Consider the following 9,893-nt stretch of genomic DNA (forward strand, 5'->3'; position numbering starts at 1 on the left):
TCTTTAGATTCCACATATAAACGAGATCATATAGTATTTGTCTTTCTCTGACTTATTTTACTTAGAATAATGCTTTCAAGGTCCATCCATGTTGTCATAAAAATATTTCATTCTTTTTTTTTAAATCCTCACCAGAGGTTATTTTTTCCATTGCTTTTCAGAGAGAGTGGGGGGGGGGGGAGGGAGAGGGAGAGGGAGAGAAACACATCAATTGGTTGCCTCCCACTTGCTCCCCAACCCAGCCCAAGCCTGCAACCAAGGTACAAGCCCTTGGCCGGAATTGAACCTCAGTCCTCTGGCTGAGGCTCTAACCACTGACCCAAACTGGCCAGGGCTGGAAGCTCTATTTTTAACTTTTTGAGGAATCTCCATACTATTTTCCATAGTGGCTGCACCAATTTACACTCCCACCAGCAGTACATGAGGGTTCCCATTTCTCCACATCCTGGACAACACTTGTTTGTAGATGATAGCCATTCTCACAGGTGTGAGGTGATAGCTCACTGTGGTTTTAAGTTGCATTTCCCTGATGATTTATCTGTTGGCCATCTGTATGTCCTCTTTGGAGCAATGTCTATTTAGGTCCTCTGCTCGTTTAAACAAATTAAATTTAGCCCTAGCCTGTTTGGCTCAGTGGTTAGAGCATCGGCCGGCAGACTGAAGGGTCCCAGGTTCGATTCCAAACTAAGCACATATACCTTGGTTGCAAGCTTGATCCCCAGCCCCAGTTGGGCCACATGTGGGAGGCAACCAATCTATGTGTCTCTCTCACATTGATGTTTCTTCCCTTTTTTTTTTTTTTTTTTAAAAAAAGAATATCTTTATTGATTTCAGAGAAAGGAAGGGAGAGGGAGAGAGAGAGAGATAGAAACATCAATGATGAGTCATTGATCGGCTGCCTCCTGCACGCCCCCGACTGGGGATCGAGCCTGCAACCCGGGCATGTGCCCTGATCAGGAATCGAACGGTGATCTCTTGGATCCTAGGTTGATGCTCAACCTCTGAGCCATGCCATCCGGGTACATTGATGTTTCTGTCTGTCTGTCTCTCTCTCCTTTCCACTCTCTCTGAAAAAGCAATGAAAAAAAATATCTTTGGGTGAGGATTTAAAAAAATAAATAAGTTTATTGGGATAACATTGGCAATATTATACAAATTATAAACTTTATGATCTGACATCTGTATGCTCTATCACCTGTCCCCCACCTGAGGTCTGGTCGTTTTCTGTTGCCATATATTTGACCCTCTTTGTCCTACACACGCTTTCTCCTCTGGTAACCACTCTTCTGTTTTCTGTATCTATGATTTTTTTTGTTTCTTTGCTTTGCTTATGAGTTTGTTGCTTTTTGTTTTATATATCCCTCTGCCCACTTTTTAAAAAATTGATTTTAGGGAGAGGAAGGATAGAGAGAAAGAGAAAGAAAACATGATGTGAGAGAGAAACATCAGTCAGTTGTCCCTGGGCTCGTGCCCCGACCAGCCACCCCTATTGTATGGGCCGATGCTCCAACCAGCCCAGCCACAGCAGCCAGGGCACCTGTCTGCTCGTTTTATTTTATTATTATTTTATTATATTATTTTTGCGTGTTTATTTTATTTCTCTTTTCTTTTTTTTCTTTTTATTGTTGAAAGTATTACAAGTGTCCCATTTCCCCCCCCTCCTCCTAGCTCCCACCCCCTCCCCAGGTCTTCCCCCCATTATTGTCTGGGTCCATGGGTTGTGCATGTGTGCATATAACTTCTTTGGTTAATCTCTTCCCACCCTCCAGCCCCCTTCCCTCTTCCTTCTGAGATACAACAGTCTGTTGCATGGTTCAGTGTCTCTGGGTCTTCTGTTCAGCTAGATTTCAGGGGGTTCTGAACGATGGTTGTTCTGTATTTTAGTTGTCATTTTGTTGTGGTTGTGGGAGGCGGGGGGGCCACCATCTTGCTGTCTCCTCTGTGAGCTCCTTTTAAAATTGGATTGTGTTTCAGGTGTTAAGTTGTATGAGTTGTAAGGGATACTAACCCATTACAGATGTAGCATTTGCAAATGTCTCCTCCCATTCAATAGGTTGTCTTTTCATTTTGTTGATGCCGTCCTTCACTGTGCAAAACCTTTTAGCTTGATGTAGTCCCATTTGTTTATTTTTTCTTATGTTGCCCTTACCCAAGGAGACATATCCAAAAAACATTGCTAAGAGTGATGTCAAAGAGTTTATTGGCTATGTTTTCTTCTAGGAGTTTTATGGTTCCAGGTTTTACATTTAAGTCTTTACCATTTTGAGTTTATTTTTGTATGTGGTGTAGGAAAGTGGTCCAATTTCATTGTTTGTATGTATCTGTCCAGTTTTCCCAACGCCATTTACTGAAGAGACTGTCTTTACCCCATTCTATATCCTTGCCTTCTTTGTTGTAGGTTGATTATATAACAAAGGATTTATTTTTGGGTTCTCTATTCTATTCCATTGATCTATATATCTATATATTTATATCTATGTATATATATGTATGTCTATATCCATATCTATCTATCTATTTTTAGACAAGTACCATGCTGTATTGATTATTGTAGCTTTGTAATATAGTTTGAAGTTGGAAAGCATGACACCTCCCACTTTGTTCTTTCTCAAGGTTTCTTTGGCTATTTAGAGTCCTTTGTAATTCCGTATAAATTTTAGGATTACTTCTAGTTCTGGGAAGAATGCCATTGAGGTTTTAACAAGGACTGCATTGGATTTGTATATTGCTTTAGGTAATGGCATTTTAACAATATTAATCCTTCAAATCCATGAGCATGGTTGTGGTTTTATTTTTGACATTTAAATCCTTGATCTCAGTATGGAATTAATCCCTGGAAAAAGTAGGAATTAGGGTTTCATCTTTTTCTCATTTGGCTACTCAAATGACTCAATATCATTTATTTTTTAATCTGTATTTTCTTCAGTGATTTGAGATTGTTGGTGGTTGTAAGAGGTAGGTCAGTGGGTTGGATTTACCACCTCTGGTCCCACAGCCTTTCCCATTCCCTGTGCATTCTGGCCCATAATGCCACAGTCCCAGACCTGGGAGAAGTTTAGCCATGCAGCTGATAAGCCTTACCTTGCCGAGTCTGAAAATGCATGTAGTTCTCAAAAGTAGGCATTCTTATAAGAGTCTGTATGTTAAAGTAACAGATTTAGTTTGTTTGGTGTATAGACCAACCAAGCTCAAGATGTAAAAAAGATTGAGAAATTTCAGTCAACTAATGCGACTATGGTAGCTAAGGAATATTGCCATGTTGATATACACAGGCTGAATGGTTTGAAATGAACTCTTGTTGACATGTTCTTAGGAAATAAATATCTTTTGAATTTGAGAAAGTGTTAGATAGAAAATACTTAATGTAACTCAGTGGACTGTTTAAAGTGGAGAGATCCTTTTTTCTTAAACTTTGTGTTTTTAATGTTTACTTAGCTTAGGAATGTAAATGCTCTCAGTTAGAAAGCCTTTATTTTTGGATATTGTACAAGGAATGCATTATCTTGGAAACTTTCTGCAGATTTTTTGATGTTTGACAAGGTATGTAATTATTTCTCTGGTAAAGTTGTATCAGTAATTTGAAAGTGAGATATCAAGAGAGGATAATTCTTCCTTCAGCTTATCTGTCTTTAAAGAATATTAAATGCAATCAGTTTGTTGGATTGATATTTCTTTAGGAGCTTAATGACCAATAAATATAAAATATTGGTAATGACCAGTAAATATAAATATGGTAACTGGAATTAATTATGCACAATAACATTCTTGATTATGTATAGTAGTATAGTCTCAATTATATCTAAAGGTAATTATGAAGAACAAATATACTTTGCCTTAAAATTTCCAGATTTAAACTGTATTTGTGAATGTAAAGGATTTGTAATATTAGCTTGTTAACTGTAACTTACTTAGAATGCAGTTTTCATGGATCAAAAACAACCACAGTTTGTTATCTGACAAAGGACTGATATGCAGACTATAAAAGGATACATAGAGTAGAAAGAACATATATATGTGTCAGCTATTTGCTCCCAGTCCATGACTAGCTTGCCTTTTCATTTTCTTAGATGTGTCTTTTTATTTTGACAAAGTTCAATTTATACGTTTTTTTCTTATGGTCCATGATTTTTTTTTTCTTTCTTTAATAATCCTTGCCTATTCTATGGCTACAAAAAGTTTCTCTTGTATTTTTTTGTACATGTTTTATATTTTTAGTTTTCTATGTTTAGGTCTATGATTCATTTTAAGTTATTTTATATAGGCTATGTGGTAGAGAGCAATGTTATATTTTTCCACTTTTTTTGAGATATAACTGACATACAGCACTGTATAGGTATAAGTTTAAGGTACACAACCATTATGACATGCAGACCCAGGGAAAAGCCCCACAACTGAAAATCTACCTCTGTAAGCAGAGGGCAGGGGAAAAACAGAGAAAGAGGCAGATCACTCTAGTCTGGCAATTAACAGAATTTATTAAGGGAAATTTACCTTAAGGCATATCTTGGGCTGTGGCAAGATAAGTGGATATCCTTCGTGCAGCTTGGCAATCACTAAAAAATTATATAGGCCACGGCACTAGGGCATGACTCATCCCAGATGAGGGAAGATGCCTTTCATGCCTGCCTGGGGCAGGACAAAGTTCTGTTCCAGGACCCAGCACACAACGGCGGGTAAGGGAGAGGCTGAAATGATAGTTTCTGAGGGTACTTACAGGGAAGCAGTGTCTGCTCTGGTCTGCATCCAGCTCACAGGTCTGGCAGCAGTCACATCATGAAAGGGTCTCATATTTCTCTTTTTAAATTCTTACCCAAGGATATGTTTTTATTGATTTTGGAGAGAGAGGAAAGGGGGGAGAGAGAAAAAAAAACACCCATCAATGTGTGAGAGAAACATCGATTGGTTGCCTCCCATATGTATCCTGACCAGAGATCAAACCCACAACCTATGTATGTGCCCTCACTAGTAACTGAACCTGCAACTTTTTGGTGTACAGGCCCAGGACCAACTGAGCTACCTGGCCAGGGCTTATATTTCTTTCTATACAGATACCTAGTTATTCCAGCACAATTTGTTGAAAGGAACTGTCCTTTCCTCATTGAATTAGCTTGGCACCTTTGTTGAAAATCAATTGGTAATACATATATGCATGTGTCTAAGTCTGGGAATTCTATTCTGTTTTATCGATCTATATGTCCATCCATATGGTACCACACTGCAGCTTTAGAGCAAATCTTGAAATCAGATAGTTTAAGTCCTCTGACTTTTTCTTTTTTCTCAAAATTGCTTTGACTATTTTAGATGCTTTCCATTTTTAGACAAAATTTATAAAAATTTAAATTATGTAAATATATAAATTTTCATATTTTTAATTAAAATGTTAATTTCTTTAGTAAACACTGGACTATGTAGCTTTTCTAGTTCTCTTATGTCAGTTATGGTAATTTTTCTTTCAGAAATTTACCACCTATTAAATCTAAATTGTTGAAATTATTAGCATAGAATTACTCATATTCTCTTATTGACCTTTTAATATCTGTAGGATCTATAGATGTATCCTCTCTTCATTACTGATATTGATAGTTTGTCCCTTTTTTTGGTCAGTTTAGCTAGAGATTTATCACTTTTATTGACATTTCATAGAATCAGTTTTTGGTTTCATTGATTCTTTTCTAGTGTTTGTTTTCTATTTCATTATTTTCTGGTTTTTATTTTTTTTCTTCTAACTACACTGACTTTAATTTTATCTTTTACTCCTTAAGTTGAAAGCTTTGATCACTGACATTAGCCCTTTCTTCTCTGCTAATGGAAGAATTTGAAGCTATAATTTTTTTCTTATAGTGCTGTTTTAAGTGGATACACAAAGTTTGATGGGCTGTGTTTTCATTTTCATTCAATTTAAAATATTTTCTAATTTGCCTTGTGATTTGTTTACTTGACACCATGCATTATTTAGAAGTTGTTTAAATATTTGGGGCTATCATGGATATCTACTGACGTTGATTTCTAATTTAATTCTGTTGTAGTCACAGGACATGTGAGATTTCAGTCTTTTGATAGGTACTGAAACTTCTTTTATGGCCCAGAGTATATTTTATTTTGGGAAGTGGTCCATGTTCATTGAAAAGAATCTGTATCCTAAAGTTGTAAGGTGTAATGTTCTATAAATGTCATTTAGGTTAATGTAGTTTAAAATATCATTCAGATCTTCTGTATCCTTATTAATTACTTAGTTGCTCTGTCAGCTATTGAGAGAGATGTATCATGATTGTGAATTTTTTCTCTCTTTAGTTATTTGTTTTTGCTTCATGTTAGGCACAAATATATTTATAGCTGCCTGATATATTTGCCCTTCTATGATTATGAAGTGTCCCTCTTTGTTTTTAGTGTTTCGTTTTGTTGTGATGTTTATTTTGTCTGATATACATTTAGCCACTCCTTATGCTTTTTTATGCTTATCGCTTTCCAACTTTTAAATTTCAACCTATTTTAATCTTTATATTTAAAATGCATCTGTAGGCATCATGCAGTTGGGTCTTGCTTTTTTTTTTTTTTTTTACCTAGTCTGATAATAACTGCCTTAAATTTTTAAATATTTTAAATACACATAAGATATAATTTACCATCTTAACCATTTTTAAGTATACAATTCAGTCACAGTAAGTACATTCACACTGTTGTAGTACCATCACCACCATCCATTCATAGAACTCTTTCCATCTTGCAAAACTGAAACTCTACCTGTTTAACAATAACTTCCCATTCCCTTAGCACCAGGCAAGCACCATTCTTTCTGTCTCTGTGAGTTTGACTACTCTAGGTACTTCATATAACAGGAATCACACAGTATTTTGTCCTTTTGTGACTGGCTTATTTCACTTAGCATAATGTCCTCGAGGTTCATCCATGTTGTGGCATGTGTCACAATATACTTTTTGAGGGTGAATAACATTTCATTGTACATATCACATTTTGCTTATCTATTCATCTATTAATGGACACTTGGGTTGATTCCATCTTTTGGCTATTGTGAGTAATGCTGCTGTGAATATGAGCAAACAAATATCTCTTTGAGAGCCTGCTTTCTTTTCTTTTTAAATATGTTTTTATTGATTTCAGAGAGGAGAAAGGAGAGTGGGAACCACAGTCTCCTGGATCATAGGTTGATGCTCAATCTCTGAGCCATGCTGGCTGGGATTCAAGAGCCTGTTTTCGATTCTTTTGGTTATATATGGAGAAGTAGAAATGCTGAATCATATGGTATTTCTATTTTTAATTTTTTGAGAAACCACCATACTGTTTCCATAATAGTTGCATCACTTTACAGTCTCACCAACAGTGGACAAGGGTTCTAATTTCTTGATATCTTAATAAACACTTATTGTCATCTCTTTTTTTGATAGTAGTATTTTTTTTGGATAGTTCTCTTTTACTTCTAAGATGGCAGAAGGCAAAGCTCTCCATTCTCACCTCTTATTATTATTTTTTAAAATTAATCTTTATTGTTGAAAGTATTACAGGTATCCGATTTCTCCCCCATGGACACCCTCCACCTTGCTCCCACCCCCTCCCCAGGCTTTCACCCCATTATTGTCTGTGTCCATGGGTTATGCATATATGCATATAACTTCTTTGGTTAATCTCTTTCCACCTTCCACCTCCCTTCCCTCTTCCCTCTGAAATATGACCGTCTGCTGCATGCTTCAATGTCTCTGGATCTATTTAGTTCATCAGGTTCTTTTGTTTATTAGCTTTCTCTTAAAGAAGAACCTTCAACATTTCATGTAGTACTGGTCTAATGGTGATGAACTCCTTTAGCTTTTTCTTATCTGTGAAGCTCTTTATCTGACCTTCAGTTCTAAAGGATAGCTTTGTTGGGTAGAATAATCTTGGTTGTAGTTTCTTGCTTTTCATCACTTTGAATATTTCTTGCCACTCTTTTCTGGCCTGCAAAGTTTCTGTTGAGAAATCAGCTGACAGTCATATGACTGCTCCCTTGTAGGTAACTAACTTCTTTTCTCTTGCTATTTTTAAGATTCTCTCTTTGTCTTTAACCTTTGGCATTTTAATTATGATGTGCCTTGGTGTGGGCCTCTTTGGGTTCCTCTTGTTTTGGATGCTCTGTGCTTCCTGGACATGTAAGTCGATTTCTTTCCCCAGGTAGGGGAAGTTTTCTGTAATTATTTTTTCAAATAGGTTTTCCATTTCTTGCTTTCTTTCTTCTCCTTCTGGCACTAAATAATACGAATGTTGGGCCTCTTGAAGTTGTTCCAGAGGCTCCTTATGCTATCTTCATATTTCTGGATTCTTTTTTCTTTTTGCTCTTCTGGTTGGGTGTTTTTTGTTTCGTCATTTCCAAATTGCTGATTTGATTCTCAGCATCCTCTACTCTACTGCTGATTCCCCGTAAATTATTCTTCATTTCAGTTCATGTAACCTTCATTTCTGATGATAGGTATTTTATTATGTCATCGACGGTCTCACTTGTTTTTGTAATAGTCTTACTAATATGGTTGAGCATCCTTATAACCATACTTCTGAACTTTGTATCTGTTAGCTTGCTTGGATCTATTTCATTTAGTTCCTTTTCTGGAGATTTCTTCTGTTCTTTCCTTTGTGGCATGTTTCTTTGCCTCCACATTTTGGCTTCTCCCAGGTGTTTGTTTCTATGTATTAGGTAGAGCTGCTATGTCTCCTGGAATTTGTAGAGTGGCTTGGTGTAGTAGGTGTCCTGTAGGATCCAGTGGGTCAACCTCCCCAGTCACCTGAGCTGGGCCTTCTAGGTGCTCCCCTGTTGTAGTTGAACTTTGGTTGCTGTTGGTGTCACTGGAAGGAATTGATCCCCAGGCCATTTGGCTGTGAGGAACAGCTCCAACTATAGCCAAAGAGTTGCTGTGCTAGAGACACCCCTATGGAGCAGGATTTACTTCAGTGGAGCTTTGGTGTTCACCAAGTGCTCCCCTTGAGTGTGTCACTCATTGATGTGGTAGGGTTGTAATCCAGCGTGGTCGAGTCTGACCACCAGATGCACTGTCTCTGGGGCCTCCCGGGAGGTGCAAAGTCAACCTTTGCCACTGCCTTGTCCAGGGCCACCCAGCATGAGCTACACAGCAAACCGTAGTTGGTTACTTGTGCTGGGCTTGGAGGTGTCCAGGAGAGGCCAAGCTATGAACCAATGCAGGCTGCCACTAGTGCCAGGCCTGGGGCCACTTATCAAGCCATATGGGGCCCACTGCTGCTTGTTTGAGAGATTTTAGGAAAGTCCTAAGCATAAGGCTAGAGAGGCCACTTGCATAGAAAAGCCCCTGGAAATGGCCTGGATGAGCTGCAGGTGGGGAGGGGCGGGGCCTCCCTCCGGGAATCACGGGGCGGGGCCAAAGGTGTGAGTCAGGTGCTGGCCATTCAAATATGGTGCCTGCCTGCCGGCTGTGTGCGGGGAGGACTCGCCAAAGGAGCCATGGCCTCTGTCAGCTCTTCTGCCTGGGAGGGAGCTGCCCCTCCACCTCTCACCCCAATTACAGGCAGGTTAGTTCCTTCCCAAGTGTCCCAGGTTCCTTTCAAGCTGCTGCCCAGCGCTGGGGCTCAGAGGAAGTGGGTTTGAGTGAGTCCATGCCCCGGCCCTTTAAGAGGAGCTGCTGGGGCTCCCGCAGCCTCCTCGACCCTCAGAGACAGTCCTCGCTGGTTTCACAGCCTGGAGTTTTGGGGACGGCTCTTTCTGGCCCTGGAGCCCTGGGCTGGGGGCCTGCTGTGGGGCTAGGACCCCTCATTCTTCCCGGAAACTTGCACTGCCGAGATATCTCTCCAGGGTTTAAACTGGGGCACCAGGTGTGGGCGCGCGCCGGAGTCTCCATGTTTCAACCCCATTGGCCTGCATCTCCGCCCCTCCTACCACT

This window comes from Miniopterus schreibersii (assembly GCF_964146895.1).
Source record: "Miniopterus schreibersii genome assembly, chromosome: 2".
In the NCBI taxonomy this organism is placed as follows: domain Eukaryota; kingdom Metazoa; phylum Chordata; class Mammalia; order Chiroptera; family Miniopteridae; genus Miniopterus; species Miniopterus schreibersii.